Below are 24,926 nucleotides of genomic sequence, written 5' to 3'. Positions count from 1 at the left end.
AATTAATGAAAGAATTTTGTAAGATAGCCAGATATAAAGTTTACAAAATTATTACCTTTTGTTTATGCAAACAATAAAAAATAGTAAGTTACTTTTTTTTTTTTTTTTGAAAGAAAGAGAGAGAGAGCTGGGAAGCTGGGGGAGGGGAAGTAGCAGAGGGAGAGGGAGAGACAGAATCTTAAGCAGGCTCCGTGCTCAGTGCATAGCCTGACATGGGGCTCAATCTTACAACTCTGAAATCATGAGCCAAAATCGAGAGTCAGATGCTTAACTGAATGAACCACCCAGGCGTTCTGGAAGTAACAATTTTTTTAAAAATACCATTTATATGCACAAAAGAACTGTAATATATTTAGAAATAAATTTGATAAAAACGGTCAGTATGCTTATAAATATAACCATCAAATATCATTGAAGAACATAAAACAAAACATGAATACATATAACTTATTTATTCTACAACTGGAAGTTTGTACATTTTGACCCCCTTTATCCATTTGCCCACCCCCCGCACTTGCCTCTGGCACACACCAATCTGTTCTCCCTATCTATGAGCTCCTTTTTTAAGATTCTGCATACAAGTCAGACCATATGGTATTTGTCTTCTCTGTCTAATGACAATAAAATTTCAGATTTTCCTTGAAAATGATTCTACTGAATTGCTGAAATTCTGAAAACATCCCTACAAGGGCTGGGCTAAAATAAAATCCTCAAGTAAATCACTGAGGGTGGTGGGCAGCCTCTAAAATACCTAGTGAGCCCCTCTTCTTAATATTCACATCTTTGTATAAACCCCTCCCCATGGGTGTGAGCTGGACCTTGTGTCTCCCTTCTAACAAAAAAGAATATAGCAAAAGTGATGGGCTGTTACTTTGGGCTATTATAAAAAGATTTCAGTTTCTCTCTTATTCCTGGTATTTCTCTCCATCTCTCTTTCTGCCTCTCTCTGCTTTTTCTTGGGGTCAAGACAGTTGCTATGCTGCCAACAGCCCTATGGGAAGGCCAGCATGGGAAGGATGTGATGTCCTGATAGGCCCTGCCGCTTGCTGACGGCAACATGAGTGAGCTTGGAAGCAGATATTCCTCCAGTCAAGCCTTGAGATGTCCACAGCCCTGGCTGACACCTTGATTTCAGTCTGTGAGAGACCTTATTTGTTTTCTCTTATAGAGAGACAAAATATCTTATCTTACTGACAGAGACTCAGACACTCGGCTAAACTACTCAGATTCTTGACCCACAGAAACCTGAGATAATACACGTTGCTTAAATCCATGCTCGTTTGGGATTATTTGGTATGTAGCAACAGCAAACTAACGCACCGACTATTTGTAATACAAGTAATACTTGGCTTTGTGTAAGACTCTAGCTTCAACAGTGTTTGCGCCCTTGGTCCACGTTTGACCACACTTGAGTACAAAGGGAAGATCAACGACTCCAGCCCAGAAGAAGCCACGAAATCTCTCCCTGAGTCTACCTCCATGGCTGGTGGGCCAGGCATGTCTGAGTTAACCACCTTCAGTTTCCTCCTCTTTTAAAAGGCATAACAATTCCTGCCCTACTTTTCAGAGGTATTATCACCCACGGTTGAAGTCACACATGTGAAAAAAACTTCCAACAAGTAAAGCACTGTATGAACATGAAATGTGTAGTTTTTAAAAGCCAGGGCTGTCTCTATGGTCTTTTTCTGTTCTTTTCCTTCAAACACATCCATCCCTTGTACAACCTAATTGGGCTGTCATACTGAGCCTGAGAAAAATGACCGATTGCCCATCTACACCACCCGGCTTGGGTAAAAGCAATACCAAGAAGCTACTGAAATGCAGCATGTTTTCAAAGAATCCTTTTCTCCTCTAGGGAGTTGGCTGTCAGACTACATCCTGGCACGTGGAGATGAGCACTTCCTCCCATGAATCAGGGTGGGGCCAAGGAGGAGGTCTTTCCTGATGGTACTAGTACAACCGAAGCATTTTCTCTGCTAAGTAGACAAAGAAAGTACCACATGACTTCCTGTATGCTATTCCCTGGGGTCTCATCCTTGTAAGGAAATACTGAAATGTGAGAGGAAATGTGTTTGCTAAAATAGAAATAATAATTAAGTCATGTGAATCAAAATAACAAAATATGTATGGGATTAAAAAAGAAACTAAAGAAAATTCCAACCAAATCTAAACATAATCATGTGAATACGAGCAAAGCTCAGGTCATTAACAAGAATTTATCACACAACATGGTGTCCAAAGTGTTTTGTACTGTTTAGGCACTTCTCTGCATTTTGTGAAATGTCTACAGTAAACATAATACTTTGGTGATCAAGAATATAAGAGGTTAGGGGCACCTGGGTGGCTCAGTGGGTTAAGCCTCTGCCTTCGGCACAGGTCATGATCTCAGGGACCTGGGATCGAGCCCCGCATCGGGCTCTCTGCTCAGTGGGGAGCCTGCTTCCCCCTCCCTCTCTGCCTGCCTCTCTGCCTACTTGCGATAGCTCTCTCTGTCAAATAAATAAATAAAATCTTAAAAAAAAAAAAAAAAAGGAATGTAAAGGGTTCAATTGGGAAAGGCTTCCAGCTTGTTTTTGCAAAAAGAAACACCAGAATGACAAACCTGAAACTGATGGGTGGGTTGGAACAGGATGGGAGGTAGTATAAGGAAGGGAGACTTCTTACAGTATACAATTTATATCTCTTTGACTTTTGAACCATTAAATGGTTTACATATTCAAAAAACAAAACAAGGGGTGCCTGGGTGGCTCAGTGGGTTAAAGCCTCTGCCTTCGGCTCAGGTCATGATCCCAGGGTCCTGGGATCAAGCCCCGCATCGGGCTCTCTGCTCAGCGGGGAGCCTGCTTTCCTTCCTCTCTCTCTGCCTGCTGCTCTGCCTACTTGTGGTTTGTGTCTGTCAAGTAAATAAATAAAATCTTTAAAAAAATGAAATCAAAATGGATTTTTTAAAATATCCTAAATTGAATACCAACAGAAGCAAACAATTGAAATATATCAAATTAATAAAATAACCAAAGAAAAGAGTTATTTCAAGAGACTTTTGATTCTGACTAATTCAAGTCACTCTTGTCTCTGACATCTGTAATGGGATATATTCTAATGCCAAGAGGAATAGCTAAGAAACCTGAAGCTTTACTTGCTAGGTGTTGAGAGTAATAATATTAGTATTTGTGATGGTTAATTTTATGTCTCCACTGGACTGGGCCACAGGGCGCCCAAATGTTCTGGATAGGCCCGTGATGAGATTAATGTTAGAACTGGTAGACTAAGGAAGGCATGATTCCCCAATTATTTACCAATGTCAAAAAGAAATTTATATCTATACAGCAGGGAGATCAGATGGCCACAACCTCGCCAAAAAAATCAAACACGGCACAAATATTAGGACAATCTAACATCACAGCCTCTTGATGTGATGAAGTAACAAGCCTTCAACACCACCTGTGTAACATTCTTACTAAAATTATTTAATCAGAATATAATCATACACTTAGATTTTACCCTGAAGTACAAGAAAAACACAGAAGTTATCAGGAACAAATTCAGTAACACCATGAGGAGGTGATCAGATCAGCCTAGAAGGTAGGCCATTGTACAAGAATATTGACTTCAACTCATCAAAAACTACAGTGTCACAAAAGACATAAAAGAAGGTGGACTATTCTGTCATAAGGAAGCTTAAGAACACTAACAGGCACGCAAGACTTGAGCCTTAATCGGATCCTGAACTGAACAAAGGAATATAGACTCTACCTGAAATGATAAAATGAAATGTTCGCTTTATTAGGTATGATAATGATATTATTAGCTACATAGGAGAATAGCTAAGGAGATTTGTGCCGAAGGATTTCGAGGTGAACTTCTGTAATGACTACAATCCACTTTCAACAGGGAAGCAGAAAAAAGCAGATGTATGGCTACACATACACAGAGAAAACAAGAGCAGGGGCCGGGGGGCAGAGCACGAAGGCACACAGGACAGACAACAAGCAAATGGGGCAAAATTGGTGAATCTAGGCCAAGAGTATATGGGTTTCATTTTTCAACCCCCCCCCCTTTTTTTTTGCTTATTTGAAAATTTTCCAAAATAAAAAGTTGGGGATGGGGGGAGAATGGATGATAATACCTTTGCAAAAATCAAGTTAAATTGCTGCAGGAAAGAAAAATGATTGATCCCTATTCTTAGATAAGAATAGTAACTTCCCCCACAGCTGGGGAGGAACGCCCATCACTGTCACTGTCAAGGTTCACTCTGTGATTCTGCGTGCACCTCATTAATTTAAAAGGGCAAACTTGATCTATATCTTCCCAAGCAGTCGCTATGAAAGCAAGGAACACTTTTCCAGAGCAGCCAAGTTTCCAGGGAGGCAAACCTTGTGGGATGCAAAGCCAATAAAGGAAGCCAGCATCCTGGCTCTTTTGGGCCCCAAACCGCATCTGGGAGCAACGCGGGGCCACAGTGTATCTGCCCCCAGCGGTAAACCTGTACACCTTTTTATAACGTACAAACTCTGCTTAGGAACCAGAGAGAAACGGGAACTAATTGTGCTGGGCACTTGACCTACATGAACCACATACTTTCTATACCAACTCTGTAATAGAACCTAATTACTCTACTCATACACACACAAAAAAGCCCCAAGGCTCACAGAACAGGTCATAAAGCTGCAAGAAAATGGCAAAGCACAAGTCCAACCCTAGTGGGTCTGAGTCAAGGTGCTGCCTTATTGTAGCAAGCCTGCAGGGCCATTGCCTGCTCCTGCCTCTGTTTCCCCATATGTCACGTGCCAAAATGCCACTTCTCTGATCCCACATGAGGCTACTACATGAAGTCTATAAAGCATTTTATTCTTTTGGAGGAAAAGAACATGAACATGAAACCATGTGGAATGAGGCCAAGGAACTACTGGATGACCACCTGGTTTGATGTGGTGTCCTGTGAGAATTGGGGAATGAATGTCAAAGGACAGGTCTCTCCCTCTGGCATACACAGCTGTCATAAAAATTTGTGGAAACTCTAGAGAAGTCCCAGATTTTTGTAAGCATGGCATTTAAAGGCAGCAGTGGGGCCCACCACTGTGGTGCTCACAGTGCAATGCCAGCGTCCGGCACTGCCAGCCCCGTAAGTCAGCTCTGAGCACAGGCGGAAGTGGGGCGTGGAGAGCCCTCTCCTCCTACCCGAGGAGCTGTGCATGCAGGCCATAGCACTCTGTGAGCACTACACTGGCCTGTAAGTGCAACAACCCTTGGAGCTCCCTGGGGAGCCCTCAATGAACCTGCTTCGGAGCTTGTACCCTTCACTTCTCAGACCCCTCAGTTCCGGGAGGTGTGTCCTAAATCATTTCCCTTCCCCTCCAAAGAGAATTCTTATGCTCCTCTTTTTGTAATAAGACTCCAATCCTTTCCTCCTTCTTTCGGATCTCCTTCCCTCTTCTATACTGATATTATTAATGCTGGTCTCTTTAACTTCTTACCCTGCTCCTCCTATTACTAAGTCTTTGCATAAGCTGTTTTCTCTGCTCGGGACACTGGAACACTGGCCTGCTCACAGGTCCTCTCCCGGGCTTTGACTGTCGGTTAATTCTTCTAGTTTAGTCAAGTCAGCACTTCTCTGAAGGCCTCTTGACCTCCCTAGGGAGTTGGGCCTCTGTTACGGAGCTCTGCTATATCTCCACGTGGTTCTTTAACTTTCATCACCGCATGATTATTTATCGTCTGTCTCTTCCATTAGACTCAGAAGGGCAGATGCCACATCTTCCCCGGTTGCTGCTTAAAGTCTAAACAATGCCTGGCATAGAGTAGATGCTCAATAAATGTCTGCTGAATGAATGAGTGAACCCCTTTTAAAGAATGAAGATCAAATTCAGACTAATGCTGTTAACAATGAAAATAATAAAATATCTTCCGATTTATTCAGTTCTTCATAGTTTAAAAACTGTTTTCAACAACTCTATGACAACAAATCTGATAACCTAGATCAAATGACTCAATTCCTTGAAAGAGACAATTTGCCAAAGCTCATATAAGAAGAAAGACAATCTAATTAGGCCTCTATCTATTAAAGATATTGAATCGATAACTCATACCTTATAAAACATAAAGCACCAGGCCAGGTAGGGTCACTGCTGAATTACACAAAACATAAGGAAGAAATACTATCAATTTTCTAAAACCTCTTCAGAGAATAGAAATAGATGGGATTCTTCCTGACACTTTCACGAGGCCAGCATTACTCTAATAACAAAGCCAGACAAAGACATTATAAGAGAAGAAATCTATAGAACAATACCTCTCATGAATATAAGGAAAAATCATCAACAAAATATTAGCAAATCAAGTCCAACAGTATATAAAAAGAATTGTACACCATGACCTAGTGGGATTTATCCTAGGTATGCAAGGCTGGTTCAACATTCAAGAATAAATTAATGTAATCCAGCACATCAATGGGCTAAAAAAGAAAAACCACATGATCATATCAATAATGTAGAAAAGCATTTCACAAAACCAATACCCATTTAAGATTAAAAAAAACAAAAAACTCTTGGTAAACTAGGAATAACTTCCTCAAACTGATAAAGACTATGTACAAAAAAATCCTACAGCTCACATCATACTTAATGGTCAGAAACTAAAAGCTTTTTTGCTAAGATCAGGAACAAGGCAAGGATATACCCCCTTACCATATTTTTTTCAATATCATAGCATAATTCTGAGCTAATGCAATAAGAAAAGAAAAGAAAAGAAAAGAAAAGAAAAGGAATACAGATTGGGAAGAAAGAAATATAACTATCTTTGCACATGAGATGATCGTTTATCTGAAAACGTCAAAGAATCAGCAAAAAACACTTCTGGAACTAATAAGTGGTTATAATAAGGTTTCAGGATACCAACTTAATATAAAAAGGTAATTCTTTTCCTATTTACCAACAATGAACAAGTGGAATTTTATATTAAAAACACAATACCGTTTATATTAGTACACACCCCAAAAATTCTTATACAAAATATGTATGAGATTTATATGAGGAAAACTACAAAGCTCTGTTTTTAAAAAATCAAAGAAGGACTAAATAAATGAAGAGATATTCCATGTCCATGGATAGGAAGATTCCATATTGTCAAGATGTTGGTTCTTTTCAACTTGATCTATAAATCAACACAATCCCAAACAAAATCCCAGCAAGTTATTTTGTGGATATCAATAAACTAACTCTAAAGTTAAAATGGAAAAGGAAAAGATAAAGAATAGCCAGCACAGTATTAAAGGAGAAGAAGAAAGTTGGAAGACTAATGTTACACAGCTTTACAACTTACTATAAAGCTACAGTAACCAGTTGGTGTGACACTGGCAAAAAAAATAGACAAATCAGTGGAACAGAATAGAGAGCCCAGAAATAGACCCACATAAATGTAGTCGACTGATCTTTCACAAAGGAGCAAAGGCAGTCTTTTCAACAAATGGTGCTGGAACAACTGGACATTCACATGCAAAAAACTGAATCTAGACACACACCTTACACTCTTCACAAAAATTAACTCTAAGTGGATTATAGACCTCAATGTAAAAATAGAAAACTATAAAACTCCTAGAAGATAACATAGTAGAACACCTAGATGACCTTGATATGACAATGACTTTTTGATAAAATACCAAATTGTTTGATAAAACAATTCATGAAAGAAAGAATGTATATGCTGGACTTCATTCAAATTAAAAACTTCTGCTCTGCAAAGGACAATGTCAAGAAAACAAGAAGACGGGGCTCCTGGGTGGCTCAGTGGGTTAAACCTCTGCTTTCGGCTCGGGTCATGATCCCAGGGTCCTGGGATCAAGCCCCACATCGGGCTCTCTGCTCAGCAGGGAACCTGCTTCCCCCTCCCTCTCTGCCTGCCTCTCTGCCTACTTGTGATCTCTGTCTGTCAAATAAATAAATAAAATCTTTAAAAAAAAAAACAAGAAGACAAGTACAAACAAGAGAAATATTTGCAAAACACATCTGATAAAGGACTGTTATCCAAAATACACAAAGAACTCTTAAAACTCAAAATCAAGAAAACAAACAATCCAATTAAAAATGGGCAAAATATTTTAACAGACCCCTCATCAAAGAACATATACAGATGGCAAATAACACGTAAAAAGATGTTTCACATCATATGTCACCAAAGATATGCAAATTAAAATAACAATGAGATACCACTACATACCCATTAGTATGGCCAAAATAAAACACACTGACAATACCAAGTGCTGACAAGGATACGGAACAATAGGAGCTCACAAAGGAATACAAACTACACCACTTTGGAAGATATTGGCAGTTTCTTAAGAATGCAAACTAGCACACTTTGGAAGACATCATGGTAGCTTCTTACAAAATTAAACATACCTTTACCATAGGATCCAATAATGAGGTTCCTAGGTATTTACTCAAAAGAGTCGAAAACTTGTTTCCACATAAAAATCTTCACGTGGATGTTTATTCATAATTGCCAAAACCTGGAAGCAACCAAAATGTCCTTCAGAAGGTGAATGCATAAATAAATCATGATATATCTAGACAATGAAATATTATTCAGCATTAAAGAAAAATTGAACTATCAAGCCACTAAAAGACATGGAGGAAACTCAAATGCATCTTACTAAGTGAAAGAAGACAATCTTAAAAGGCCCCATAATATATGATTTCAACTACATGACATTCTAGAAAAGGTAAAACCATGGAGACAGGAAGATGATCAGTGGTTTCCAGGGGTTGAAATGGGAAGGAATGAGTAGGCAAAGAGCAGAGAATTTTTAAGATAGTGAATATATTCTGGTTGATACTATGATGATAGATACATATCACTATATACTTTTCAAACCCATAGAAAATATAATACCCAGAGTGAACGCTAATGTCAACTATGAACTTTGGGTAATAATGATGTGTCAATGTAGGTTCATGAGTTGTAATAAATGTATCACTCTGTTGTGGGATATTGTTAATGGGGAAGGCTCTACATATCTGGGGGCAGGGAATATATGGGAAATCTTTGTATCTTCTCAGTTTTGCTGTGAACCTAAGGTTGCTCTAAAAAAGTCTTTTTTAAAAGACTTAACATTATTTTTATAACCCTGTACAGTATGTGTTTCTTATAGAAGGCTTGTTTTTTTTTAACCTTTCCTTCTTATTAGTATATTTTTGCTCTGGAAGTGGTAGCAATTCCACACTCCCCTCTCTAATTTTTCATTTAGATAACTAATATTTATTTAGCTTTAATGATATACTAGGCACTTTACCTAAGATTTCTTATTTAAAACTCATAAAAAGGCATATGATCCCCACTTTGCCTTCTGGCTGGCCAACTCCAGGGCAAGATGCTGGCTTCTCCATTTGTCTCCCAGTGCCTGCCCTTCCAGCCCTCCCACATGGTCTCTATTTCTGTACCTTATCTTGATGCCCCTCTCCCTTGTCGGCTAGTTTTTTGTCTCCTGCCTAAGCAGAGCACTTGTCCCTCGGGATCTAGCCCAGGAGATTGGTCCCAGCTCCTCTGATACTGGCCAGGCTCCCTTCTCAGACCTCTCAGTCCTTAGGGAGTTGAGGCAAGAAGCCGCTCCCCAAACCCCTCCCTGCCACTGGCCTACTCCCTTCCGCTTCATTCTGGCCCTTTCTGAAAGCAAATCTGACCCTGGAGTACTTTCCTTACTGGAGTCAAGTAAGCCACACGTCCAGCAATTCGAGAGGGTACAAGGCAGGACTGTGAGTGCAGCAAGAGGAATGCGGGTCGTGAGCCTGAAATGAGCTGCTGGTGGGTGTCCACTCCTAGAAAATGAGAAAGACTTGGCTAAACTGCTGCCAGATTCAGAGCTTGTTTCCTTCCCAAGTGGCTGCTAACTGAAAATATACTGGCTATCAGAAGGGACACACACTTTAGGAAAAACAAAACAAAAGAAAACAAATGCCCAGCAAGGGTGTTAAACACAAGCCCACTCAGAGCCGAAGCTGGCCGTTCTATGTCATATGGCCAGAACACAGATAACTCCAGCTCACACACCCAGGACTTGCCTGGGTTGAGAGACCTGGGCCTGAAAACTCCCACCTCCATGAAAAGTTGGGGGCAGGAGTGGGAGAGTTGGGAGGGGAGGGGAGGAGGCCTGTGAGGCCACAGGCTAAAAGGAAGCGCGGCCCTTTCCAGGTCTGGCTGGAAGACTCATGTTTAAAATCTACTACATCATTCATATGCTTGGATAGTAAATTCATCTCTTTCCTTCTTTTTTTTTTCGGGGTTGGGGAGATAGAGAAGGGAGGCCAATAACAAATAATCTGATGTCCTGATAATATCTGGCAACACTTGAATGAGGTGTCTGCACTGTACTGGAAGAAAATATTTGGCCATTGGATTAAAACCTAAAAGCCTTAGGATAACAATAAATAAAGTACCATGCTGACAACACAAAGCATGGTGAATGCGTACCCCAGGGGAGCTCTGAGCACTTGATCCAGAACTGCAAATGTAAGCTTGAAGTCTCTTTGAAGTCTTATGCTTGGTCTTTGAAATTCATCCAAATTCATCCAATGGGCATTCTGCCCATTAATGTTTATTTTAATATGAAAATAATATTCTTCTTCCTCCAAAATTTTCAAGTGAAACCTAGTGCTCCGGGAAGGTGGGGCTGGGGAACACATCACCCAGTTTCCTGTGTCCAGGGATTTAAATAATCAGGCATCCAGAATGTGTGCATTTAGAGGAACTGTTGGCTGACGATCTGTCTGTCCTGGGTGACAGAGACAGCAACTGCAGATCCCGGGCTCTGGGTGACAAAGGGACTGCAGAGAACCTCTCTTAAAGAGTATGGTCAGAGACACTGCAGAGTTCCTTTCGTAAGTCACGCTAGAAAAGAGCGTTCCATCTGGCGGTACACACACAGGGGTCTCCTGGGGTGCCAGTATCCTTGGGGTCCTTGTTACGGTCGGCATTAGTTCAGGTAGGCTGGGCTGTGCTAACAAAACAGACACAAACACGCCATGGCTCCACACAGTAGAAATAGAACAGTCCTGAAGGTTCAGGTAGGTGGTTCTACTCCATGTAGTTGTACAAGAATCCAGGTTGATGGCTGCTCTGCCATCTTTAACATGTGACGTCCAAGGTCACCTGGGGGTGGCCGCCTCAGTCCCCCAGAAGAGGAAAAGAGCACGCCAGAGAAATGAACACAAAGTTTTTATAGGCCAGGCCTGGAAGGACAGCCACATTCTCCTGCTCGCATTCCCTCATTGCCCCTCAGCCACATGATCACACTGAATTGCAAGGAGACTGGGAAAGGGAATCTATGTGTATGTTCAGGAAGAAAAGGGAAACACAGATTTTTGTACAATAGCAGTTTTTGCCACAACATCTGAGTCCAGGAAATTCCACAAAGCTGTGTACATTAATTTCAGCTAGATTAAATAATGAGATAGTTGCTATGCAGGACACTAACATATTTCTGGGGGATTCTAGACCCTCTTCAATATTCTAGTTATGTTGAAGAGATTCTGCCCCAAATCAATGAGCTATTGGAAAGTTTACGGGCACTTTTCCTGAATATTAATTTTTCCCATGCTTTGATCTGATTCAGTTAATTCCAGGCCTTCCATAATGCAATTAAAAAAATAATTGTCACTTTAAGAACTAATTATTTTCCCCTAAAACTGTCTTCATTTTAACCTTTTAAAATTAAGTATTAATAAGCATTTCTCTGGAGCACGGGAAGTACCAATGAGACTAATTCAAAATAGCAAATAATCTCATGATCCTTTACTTATAATATTTTCTCCTACTAAGTTTACCTTCCTCACATCATTGGTTGGAGTAGCATTATTGTGCCTTCTGGTTTTGCAAGTTAGAATAATCATCTGTAAAAACTTTTTCCTTTTTGAAAAATACAGTTGACCCTTGAATGACACAGGTTTGAACTGTGTGGGTCCCCTTATACATGGATTTCAATAAATGCAGTGCAGTAATGTAAACATATTTTCTCCTTCTTATAATCTTCTTAATGACACTTTCTTTTTTCTAGCTTGTCTTGTTGCACGAAAAGGATGTATAACACATATGACATAAAAAATATGTATTAATCAGCTGTTTATATTCCCTGTAAGACTTCTGGTCAACAGTAGGCTATTAGCAGTTAAGTCTGGGGGGAGGCAAAAGTTATACTTGGATTTCAAACTGCAAGGGTGGTGAGTGTCCCTAACCTCCGTGTTGTTCAAGGGCCAACTGTTTAAGAAGAACGTGACAGAGTAATAACTGATGTTTCTCTGAACAGAAACACTTCATACTCAAGATTCAGGGCCAGGACTGATGTGACCTGTTAGGGCAACTTCTACCTAGAAGGTGAATGCCTTATGCATGCATCTCTCAAGCAGTGTCCTTTGCCAGGCAGATTATAAAAGCTCCGGCTGTCCCAAGTCTGGGACACCTTGGATTTGTACAGTTTCCTCACCAGAGTTTTGTTCAAAGCACTGGAGCTCAGAAAAGTCTGTCTGCTGATACTTTCTCTTTCCTCCTAGTGACTTAGCAGCACCACATAAAGTCCTGAGCTGCACTTTTGATCTTTACCCAAGAACTCATACTGTGTTCTCTGCACAGTGGGAAGCCCCCCACCCCCTCCCACCTTCTCATACAAGTTCAAAGAGACTGCAGGTGAATTCAGGCCTCCAGATCTTTAGGAAGCATGCATGGGTGGTTTTTCAAGCTCCAGTGACATCCTAAAGGTTAAGTTAGATCAGCCTCAAGAATATAAAAAGTGAGGAGACTTCGATTTTTAGTGAAATGGTTGAGAAACCAAGCCATTTCAAATATTTGGTAATGCAAGATAAAATGGGACAAATGTGATTTTAAATGCAGCTTAAAAAAAAAAGTAAAGGGAATTCTGGAAGTAAAAAAATAAAGAATAAGCTAACACCCAAGCAGTGGGCATATGAGCTAACACTGTGGCTACCTCAGAGGGAGGGTGGTCAGTCTCCATAATCTTGAGGCTTGAATTTCAATACTCCTGCCAAGACAGGAGGCAGAGTTGTGGTCCCCTATGAGTAAGGAAGATCAAGATTCCCATAGCAAGTGGGGGCCCTTAAAGAACAACACCCTCAGTGAAAAATTAAGCTAGATAAATATCCACATAAGATCACAGAGGCAGGAAAAACAAAAACAAACAAAAAAGCTCATGTGTGACTTACTGCCCTGGTAGTCAGAAGGAAAAAAATAATCTTTCCTGGGAATATATTACTGTACTTCGTGCAGATTTTGGATTCTGCTTCATACTAACAGCATGGTTCAAGAAAACCCAATTTAAGAAAAGAATATGAAAATTGTTCCAGCCAATAAAACCCCCCAAGAAACTGAAGTCAGGCTGCACAATGTTTTCAGAGGATGAGCTTACCATCAAAACGCAAAATGCCAGAGGAAATAACCTGCTATGATTAAGAGCCAGCAGACACGAGGAACATAAGACATCTGATGTGAACAAAACATAAGAAAAGAATAAGCCATGATCAAAAATGAAAACCAAATAAAAGTTTTAGACATAAAAATCTAGTAATTGAAATTAAAAACTCAGTCATTAGGTTTCATCTGATTAGACACAGCTGATCAGAGAATCTGTGAACTGGAAAGCAAATATAAGGATATTATATGTTATATATTATATATGTAAAATATATATATTATTATATAAGGAAACAACTGTAATACACAGATTAAGAGATGAAAAATATCAAAGAGAAGTTAAGAAATATTCAAATAAAATGAAAACATCCAAATGTATGTAACATTGCAGAATGAATCAACAGACTGAGGAGAGCCAGTATTCATAGAAAATGGCTGAATATTTTCCAGAATTCATCAAAACCAAGAATCTGTAGATTCAAGAAGTGCAACATACTCTAAGTAACATAGATAAAACAAGTCCACACCCGAACACATCATTCATGGTAAAACTACAAATCAGAAGGTAAAGAGAAAACCTTAAAACAACCAGCAAGAGCATCCTTTAGACTGATGGCAGATATACTATAATAACAGCAATTAAAAACTAAAACAATGGAATAACATCTTCAAAATACTGATAAAACCTCTCAATGTAGATTTTTACATCCATTGGAACTACTGTTCAAGAGTGAGAAAAAATTCAAAATATTTTCAGACAAACCAAGACTGAGAACCATTAGCTCCTTAACTATCACTGAAGGAATCACTAAAGGATTTTCTTTAAGAAGCAGCAATCAAATCCGGAAGAAACGAATATGATATAAGAAGTCATGATAAGCAATGACATTGGTAAGCATTCAGATAAACCTAACCAAGACTCAGCCATGAAAAACAAGGACAGATTTTAGGAAAGAAGCATAAAGAGTGGGATAAAATACTAGACAACAGCAACGTTTGAGGAGGGGGGATAGAAGGTAAAGCATTCCAAGGACTGAGCATGACGCAAGAAGGCAGAAGGATTGAACACAGACTTTAATTGAGATACAAGTTAAAAATTGGAAGGTGAGTGCTAAAAGAATAGAAACAGAATATGTTACTTCTAAAGCAATAATAGCAAAATAAGAAAGGGAGCTAAGAAAACTGAATCATTCCAACAGAAAGCAGGAAAAAATTTTAAAAAGAAATTTACATTTTGAAGGGGCGGGGGGTGGGAGGTTGGGGGAACCAGGAGGTGGGTATTAGGGAGGGCACAGATTGCATGGAGCACTGGGTGTGGTGAAAAAACAATGAATACTGTTACGCTGAAAATAAATATAAAATTAAAACAAAAAAACAAAAAGAAATTTACATATAATATGTATCTATATTAGGGACGCCTGGGTGGCTCAGTTTGTTGAGCGGCTGCCTTCAGCTCCAGTCGTGGTCCTGGGGTCTTGGGATGGAGTCCCACATCCGGCTCCTGGCTCAGCGGGAGTCTGCTTCTCCCTCCCACTCTGTCTGCACTCTCCCTGCTTGTACTCTCCCTCTCTGTTAAATGAATAAATAAAATCTTTAAAAAAAAATCTGTATATATATAATAAACAGAAAATACAGTATGGTAGGAAAAAAGTTTTTAAATCACAGTAAATATGGGATATATAAAATATGTATTAAAATATAACAGTAAGTAAATATGACTGGATTAAACTTATGTTAGATTTAATTCAACCCATGGAAAAGGATGCGACCTACCAAAGATTCAATACAACTGACTACAACCATATGGAAGGAATTCTCAGCTTCACCAGTAAAGAAAAGATGAATTCACATATTGATTTTAAAAAGACAATCCTTAGTGCTAAAGGGAGTGGTACAGCTGGCATTCGTTTAAAATATTGACTATAAATGAATTGGTACAAATCTTCTGGAGTACTGTTTGTAACATATATCAAAAAGCTTAAGGTACACATGCCTTGCAGTTACACCTTGAGGAAATAATCAGATGTGTGCAAAAATTTATTGATAAGGATGTTCTAATGAATTATGTATAATATCAAAAACTTGAAATCTAAATATCCAATGATTAAAAGTCATCAAATTACTACCACTGCTACTGCTCATATTGCTAATGAAAGGTCATATTTATTGAGTTTACTAAACAGCAGGCATTGTTCTAAATGCTTTCCTAACACATTTTGATCTCCATGATAACTGTATAAACTAGGCATTATTATCATCCTCATTTTACAGATAAGGAAACTCAGGCACAGATAATTCAGTGACTTGCCTGAAGTTACTCAGCAATCAGAGAGCACCCCCCCCCTTTTTTCTTTTTCTTTTAAAGAAGTTTTTATTTTTAGTGGTTTGTCTCTTCCAATTTCAAATAGATTTTTCGGGATACTCCTCACAGTTGAGAGCCAAAGGCCATGGGCACAGATGATGGTGCTGAAATTCTGGTAATAACCGTCATGGTTTGTACGCAACCCCTCTCAGTTTCCTCCCTCAGTCTGAACCCAGCTGATCTATTTTCATCCTCTATGTTTAGTTACATCATTGTGCTGATTAACCTTTCATAAGAAGACAGAAGGAACTTGGAAAACAGGTAAGATTAGGTAGCATGTGTGATAGCCAATCTGAGCAGTGAATGCTGACTAGGACAGATTTTCCATAAATGGCCACAGTGATATTTTCCCACCTCATGCGTTCTTCCAGAACATTGCTATTCTCCCCTTAAGAGAAGAAATCCATGTCCTCTCTTCATGAATTTGGCTGGGTTCTTCAGAACCACCATAGTATACGTTTGTTACATTATGCGGTCAGAAAAAAGACATATATATATATACACATATATGTATGTGTGTATATACATATTCTAGGGAGTATTATATTTTAATAACACTAACTGTATGAAACAGCATGTATCCTAGTATTGTAAACACACACTAGTATGTATCTTAGTATAAAAATCTTATTTATGTGCAGGCATATATATGCAGGAACAAGCCAGGATACAGCATATGCTGAAATATTAACAATTTATAATCCTGGGATTATCGAAGGGTTTTTTTGCTTACTCTTCATATTTCTACAAAAAACATATTTCTCATGCAATTTGAAACAAAGAAATTGTAATATCAAAGGTAAAGAAATGGACGTGGCTGACACCATGTGTGGGGGTAGGAGAAGGAAGACATCTTCTGCCTACCCTGCGCGGTAAGAAACTTCTTTGTTTCTGAGGCTTCCTGGTCCTGCCTAACCAGCAGCCACACTTCCCTGGCACCCAGGCTAGCCAGGTTCTTTTCCATCACCGCCTCCCTCTCCCGCCCCACCGCGGGTGTCCAGCTGCGTCTCTTGGCAGCTGTTATCCTGGGTCAACTCCCTAGCCTCTCGCCCTTGATCCAATCCAAGACACTAAATTACTTGGGGGGGGGGGGTTGGTCACGTGGGTATTTCCTTTATGTCATGGCAGGAAATGGGCCCAGGTGTACAGCCCACAGTGGGAGACAATAGCAATTCATTAAATACACTCAGCAAATGTTTACTGAACTCCTACCATGGGACAGACACCATCTTTCAGGTCAAGCAACCTTGAATTCAAGGAAGTCCACTAGATCTGCCTCTTCCAATATACACCTCTGGTGCCCTTTTTTTTTTTTTTTTTTTAAATAAAGATCCCAACAATAAAGTTGCCTTTGACATAGATAAAATCATAATCTCCTCCTCTGGCAACAGTATACAAGTTTTATGTCCGAGAGTAAGACTTCTCTGATCCATAGATGATAAGCTCATGCATACTAACAAAAGTTCGAGTAATTATTTGATTGCAACTCCTTTAGATTCTTAATTAAGTTCCTCAGTCTTTAGTTAAGCTCTCCAGCATCCATTCCTATCACTAAAATGAAATGAAGGCTGGGGCACATTCGATCTCTTCACCTACAATATTACTTTCTAGCCTCACTTTTTTTTTTATTTTTATTTATTTTTTCAATTTCTTTTCAGTGTTCCAGAATTCATTGTGTATGCACCACACCCAGTGCTCCATGCAATACGTGTCCTCCATAATACCCACCACCAGGCTCACCCAACCTCCCACCCTCCTCCCCTCCAAAACTCTCAGATTGATTTTCAGAGTCCACAGTCTCTCATGGCTCATCTCCCCCTCCAATTTCCCCCAACTCCCTTCTCCTCTCCATCTCCCCATGTCCTCCATGTTATTTGTTATGCTCCACAAATAAGTGAAACCATATGATAATTGACTCTCTCTGCTTGACTTATTTCACTCAGCATAATCTCCTCCAGTCCCGTCCACGTTGATACAAAAGTTGGGTATTCATCCTTCCTGATGGAGGCATAATATTCCATAGTGTATATGGACCACATCTTCCTTATCCATTTGTCCATTGCAGGGCATCTTGGTTCTTTCCACGGTTTGGTGACTGTTAGCCTCACTCTTTAAGCAGTGAACTGTTAGTGTCATTCGGATGGAAATATCCTGTATAATGGAAGTTTAGAAAATGCTTCCTGCTGAAAGCACATTTTTCATCTCCAACTCTACCCAAGTCTGTAGGAGGCTGACAGCCCTTTCAGGTTCAACCACACCCTCAGGAAATATACACTTGGCCTTTTTGGATGCAAACCTGAGGACAGTCTTCCGAGCAAGCACCACATTTTTATTTATTTATTTTTTTTACCTTTTCTGACTCATCTAGGACCTTGTAGCAGTTCTTACAAAAGCAGCAGGTGGATCAAGAGCATCCCAAACTCTTTACAACAGGTATGCTTTTCCTCCAATTAAAATGCTGCTGATAATGGAGGTTAGTTTTTTAGCCGTTACAAATTCTAGTTTCTTGGGGCGCCTGGGTGGCTCAGTGGGTTGAGCCTCTGCCTTCGGCTCGGGTCATGATCTCAGGGTCCTGGGATCGAGCCCCGCATCGGGCTCTCTGCTCAGCGGGGAGCCTGCTTCCTCCTCTCTCTCTCTGCCTGCCTCTCTGCCTACTTGTGACCTCTGACTGTCAAATGGGTGAATAAAATCTTTAAAAAAAAAAAAACAAAAAACAAATTCTAGTTTCTTAATTGTTGAGATGCTAAGCAGACCCCAGTAAAGCAGGGAAGCATTTCAATAAGAAATCAATCTGAGAAGATGCAAACAAAATGTATTAAATGATTTTTTTTCTTTTCCCTACCTTTTAATAGTATTTATATTTATTGGCTGAATTCATTTAAGTAATTTAGAAAGCAACTACATCGTCATAAACTCTACTTTCTTAGGACCCATACACTGGTCTCAACTGAACTCCGAGTAGATTATTGCTTTTCTGAGCTTTGGGGGGTGGGGTGGGGAGGTAGGTAGTTCCCCATAGTTATTAAGGATTCATATATAGTGATTTTAACTTAAAAAATTGTTTTTTCTTACATAGCAAATACTGAAAGAAGCCCCACGTCAAGTCCTATATGGTGTTTAACTGGGTTAAAGAATCAGGAAGCATGCTCCATGCTGACCCCTGTCTCCCTGTGTCCATCTCCCTCTCATATGAAGAAATGAACACACATCTGGAAATCAGACCCAGGCATCCTGCTTGCAGTGGTCTAAGCGTCCACTCCCTCAAAGCTAGAAGACTAACAGACATCAGGTCACAAATGTCATAGGATTGGGAGACTTCTGAAAGTACTTCCATTCTCCCTAGGGGACCACAATGCTCAGCTCTTTTCTAACCTCTAGTGTCCCTGAGGCAAAGAAATATCTCCTCCCTGAGAAAAGTATGGGCAACAAGATTTTTTTTTTTAAATTCACATTTTTCTCCCCATGGACATTAGCAAGTGCCAGTGGTAGTCTTCACCCTGCCTACCTTCTCCAGATACACAAGAGTGGACGGGCGGTATGGCGCTGTGGGCAGGCGTGGCGGGTTGTGTCAAAGGTGCAGTTTCCAGTGCGACATCTGTTGCCTCAAAGGCTAGGTGTGTCCTGCCACATCATGTGGAATCTCAGGGTTGTGACCAACACTGTGCTTTGCCATCACAGAGACAGCATAAAGATCAAGAACTGGATTCTCAACATCTGCGTAGGACAGGCTGGGAAACTGAGTCTCACGCAACCCTAGAGCCAACCACTCAACCTCAGACCATCCGCTGAATTCAGGGCCCTGAGAGAGAAGGTTTTTATTTTCAGTTAAGCTGGGTTCCCGTGACAGAGCCTTCTGTGGATGCCAAGACGTCCTTGCCTCGACCCTCCCCAGCTCAGGAAGTTGTTGGGACATGGATTTCAGCGAGAAGATGATTTTTCAAGTAAAATTGCTCACCCTGAAATGTTTTAAGCAGTAAGGCTTTCTATTACAAGACTAGAAGGAACTATATTAACAGGGAGTAGCTTTGGGTTGGATATTACGAGTGACTTTTTTTCTTCTTTTTTAATGTGTTTTCAATTTTCCAAAATTGTCTACCACAAGCATGTATTACATGTATAATTTTAAAAAACTAATTTAAAGGGCAGATGGCAAACTATACAGAAAAGGCAATGGCTCTTCCTAGAGACCCCCAAAATGCTGAGGTCTCTGCAAGCCAGATTTCCTGTGGCCTGTCCCTAGAAGAGATTTTCAGAGACTTTCAGAAACTCTGGAAACTTCTGGAGCAAATTTGACTAAAACCCTCTATGCACTGTACCCCACTTCCAGGGTGGTAATCCATTACAGGGGGAAGCAGTAGATAAAGCAAAAACTACCTCGACTCTCTAAAAATATATAGTTCATAAGTCACGGTGTGATGGATACACAGCTGTAAAACCTACATTAACTAATTCAAGGGGGGAAAAAAGCACTGAGCTCCCTCTGCAGGTCAACGCTAGCATTAACTGGCCAGCTTTCCATTCTAGGTCTCCTTGAAAGAATCTGAGACCCTTATCAACAAAACTGCAGTTATTTTAAAATGAAAATGAAATGTACTGATATTACTACTACTACTACTAGTAATGGTAATAACAAAAATAACAAAATTAAAAACCTTTCTCTTGTGCATTCTATAATAACAGCAAAATAGCATTTAAACAAGAATAGGAAATAGAAACAACCCTTACAAAATTTCAATTCCATGAAAAAATTCAGCAGGGGGTGATTAAAAAAGCAATACTAACTAGAAAGCCAAAACCAGGGCTGCAAGACATTATTTCCAGCTCCGACGGACAAAGGCCTCCCTCATGTTCTCAAGCTGCTTCACAGAGAAGGGATTGGTAAAACTTAAGTGACAGAATCACATGGAATCTATTTTTCCTTCTTTCAACTGTAAATTTTAGTCACCTCTTTGATAACCCTGCATCATTCTCCTCCTCGATGAAAGGCCATATCTTGAGATTCCGAGAAGCCCTAACAGAAAAACACCGAATCTATGGTAATAATATATGTTACTGAGGTATATACTAAAGAATTGAATTATATTAAAATGGGCAAATCTTCGGGGCGCCTGGGTGGCTCAGTGGGTTAAAGCCTCTGCCTTCGGCTCAGGTCATGATCCCAGGGCCCTGGGATCGAGCCCCGCATCGGGCTCTCTGCTCCGTGGAGAGCCTGCTTTCTCCTCTCTCTCTGCCTGCCTCTCTGCCTACTTGTGATCTCTGTCCATCAAATAAATAAATAAAATCTTTTTTAAAAAATGGGTGAATCTTCAAGCTCATCTCAGGAGAAGGGTTAGAGGTGATAATTTTACATGAAGTATGGAACACAACACACAGCCGGTGCTCACCAAAGGGTTGCTGAAAATGAGTGAGCACTGCCATCGGGGATAGGGACTCTGCCCCTGGTCACAGTGGCTGGTGGTCTCAGCACCTCTGGCCTCCGCTCTCCCTGGAGGAGACCCTCCAGGCACGCAGCAAGATCTCTGCCTGGCCTTCCTCACTATTCTTTCAATATGTTTGGATTCTACATTAAACATGACTTTGGATCAACCTCTAATGATCAGCTAGCATTTTTTTTTTTTAAGACAGAAAATTGAATCATGGCGTTCATGCTAAGAAAATTGAGAGGCAGGAAAAACCTTTGAGAGACTGTCTATAAGATTGGAAAACCAAAACCAAATAGATTAACCTAGACTTGACAGACGTGAGAGACCACGCAAACAGAACTGGGGCATGCATGCACAGATGTGTTTACTGGACAAATCCTGACAGGACCTTTAAGCTGAAAGATGACAAGAAGGAGATCCACAAAAATGGAAATGAATGTATTAGGCACAGGAAATACTAATGCAAGTTTCCTAAAGAGAAACCAGTTTGGTATTTTGAAGTAAAGAAAATGGCAGCAATAAGTTGGAAAAGGACCTGAAGAATTTCTGTTTCTAGCTATATGGTAGAAAGCCTGACTATCCCTCCCAACTGAAAAATAAAAATCTCGGTAAAATTAGGGATTCTTTTAAATGAACTGTTGAACTGAAATGAATGAAAGTATTCATCAGAAGTAAAAAATATATAATGAGATAGGCTTTTATCCTGAATGTTTCCTCTGAGCCTTAGAGACTTGAATTTCTGCTTCAGCGACCACATGGGCTTGGGGGATAGGTGGTGTAATGATTCATTTTATGTGTCAATGTGGATGAGCCACATTGCCCAGACATTTGGTCACACATTACTATGGATGTTTCTGTTAGGGTGTTTTCGGATGAAATTTACGTCAGTGGACTCTGAATAAACCAGATTGGTCTCCATATGGTGGGTGGGCCTCATCTAATCAGTTGAGGTTCTGCATAGAACAAAATAGAACAAACTCCTGCCAGCAGACTGGCATTAGACTTCATTTGCCACATCAACTTTTTCTGGTTTTCCAGAAAACTGCCTTTGGACTTGAAGTGCAATCCCTTCCAGAGTCTCTAGTCTACCAGCTTACTCCATCAGATTTAGGATTCAAGCCTACACACACACACACACACACACACACACACACACACACACACACACAAAACATACACACTGTATGGGTTCCATTTCTCTGGAGAACCCCAACCCCAACTAATTATAGAAGGGAAAACCTAAATGGAGAGGATAGTAGGAAACCTATTACATAAACCTGAAATCTCAAAGAGGTATAACCTCAATATATGGATATTCAAGAAACAAACTTACCACACGAAATTAACTCAACTTTGACACCAGCTGGTAGTGGTGAAATAAAATAACTAGAGAGATCACAATTATAAGCCACTTCTCATATGGGTCTGCAGTCCAAATTCATATCACTTGTGTGATCCCAAAAAAAACCTTCAAGGGCAGATTTTTTAATCAATAATTTTTAAAGTTTTTGATAAATTTCAACACAGTAAAACTCAGTCTTTGTGATATACAGTTCTACAGGTTAACAGACATACAGTGTAGTGTCTCCATAACTATAACCAGGACACTAAGCAGTTCTGTCATCCCCCCCAAAATTCCTGTGTTACCCTTTTGGAGTGAAACATTTCCCCAACCACCAAATACTTGCAACCAATGCTATAGCTTTTTCTCTGCTCTCCACTGCTATCATTCTGCCTTTTCCATAGCACATACAAATTGAGTAATAACGGAGTAAGAAATTTTTTTGGTAAATCATCACCCTTGATGGTTACCATCATGCATGGCAGCTCAGCAATTCATTTTAAAGGATTCTTAAAATATTTTAAATATGAAAATGTACTTGAGAGTCACACATGTTGTTACATGTATCAATAGCTCTTCTTTTTTATCGTTTAATAGTATTCCATTGTATGAATGCACCACAGTCTGTTTATGCATTCACTGGCTAATGAGTAACTGGGCGGCTTTCAGGTTTTGGTTATTATGAATAAAGCTGGTCTTTTTCATGTAAAGTTTTATACATTCACATAAAGATTTTTACGTGAATTTAAGTGTTATTTCTCTTGGGTGACTACCTAGAGGTAGAACTGCTGGATCATATGGCAAGTATATACTCACCTTTATAAGAAATCACCAAACTGATTTTCAAAGTGGCTATACCTGTACCATTTTGTATTCCCACGAGCAATTTATGAGTTCTTCCTCATCTTTGCCAGAACTGGGTGCTCTCTGATTTTTTTAAAAACAAACCATTCTCTTTTTTTTCAAAGTACCACAAAATTTAACAGAAACAGCCAACTTTATTTTGAATAACATTCTTAAATCTGCCCATCAAAATCGTAGTAGATAATGATTTAAGAATTTTTATTTTATTAGTGAAATTAGATTTTTACATAAAAAAAATCAGCCAAATGACTTTGTTTTCAAAGACAATAAGAACTTTATTTGCTGTGGAAAAATAACCATTTTGATAAATGAAAAAAATGGTTTTCTTCTCATCTGTTTGGTTGTCTCTCCCATTTTCATTATTACAAGTTAAGAAAGTCAGAATGGTTTTGTTGGCTTCATTGTCTATGATCTAGTTTGACACAAATGGGGAATACTTTGGTATTTGGTAAAACATAAATGATAAGTTTCCTAAAGATTGAATAGAAGGTTAAGTTGGGTGTTCAATATTTTGAAAGCTGAATAAACTAAACTAATTGGAGCTTGTGGTCACAAAGGATTTGTCATTTTTCTTCTTTTGTCCATTTGAAAACATATGAATGGAAAATTATCAATGGAAAAACATTTTAAAATTTATGTTACATTCCTGTCAACTTTAATAATAATACTTAGTCAGCAATTATATCAATTTCTTTCACTTACTAATACTTTGCCTAGAATTAGAGTAGAGGTAGACTGATAATTTTTACTCAAACATTCTGAAATACACGAGTTTTAAGTGCCATATAAGGGATCATAGAAAATTATATTTTTTATATTTGGGATTTAATACTATTATATTAAAAAATAAATGCCCTTTTTAAAGATTTATTTATTTACTTACTTATTTGAGAGAGAGCAGGTGAGCAAGCATGAGGGGGAGGGAGAAAATCTCAAGCCAACTCTACACTGAGCATTGAACCTGACATAGCGCTTGATTTCACAATCCTGAGATCATGACCTGAGCCAATACCAAGAGTCAGATGCTCAACCAACTGAGCACTGAGGCATCCCCAAAGTAAATTTTTTTGATGCATAATAAGTTGTTGCTTAAAATTCATTTTCATTCGGTTGAAATTATTACACTAAGGAACTACTTTAGTTACTTTTAACTACTAGCAGTCTTTATAAAACAAGAATACCTAACTTCTTATATGGATTTTCATTTTTGGAAAAAAAAGTTTCAGTGACATCAGTACACTTATAGATCCTCCTATAACAAAGAACTGGGTGCCAGAGTGACTACTGATATCAAAAATAAAATTTAGAAATGCAAATTGGGTTCAAGACAAATACTTGTATTACATGTTTAGTTATTTTAATCTTAAAATGCACCTTATACCTATTAAGAAGTAACTTTTATTTTTTCTCTCATTCTTGTTAGCATCATGTTTTAGAATAGAGGACAGAAATGTATGGATCCCTCTGCGGTTCCTCTGTTCCTATGAAGGCATCCCTGAAGCCCCCAACAACATAAAAGTTCATT

Source organism: Martes martes (assembly GCF_963455335.1).
Source record: "Martes martes genome assembly, chromosome: 8".
In the NCBI taxonomy this organism is placed as follows: Eukaryota; Metazoa; Chordata; class Mammalia; order Carnivora; family Mustelidae; genus Martes; species Martes martes.
The sequence above is the reverse complement of the archived record's forward strand: the minus strand, read 5'-3'. Positions refer to the sequence as shown.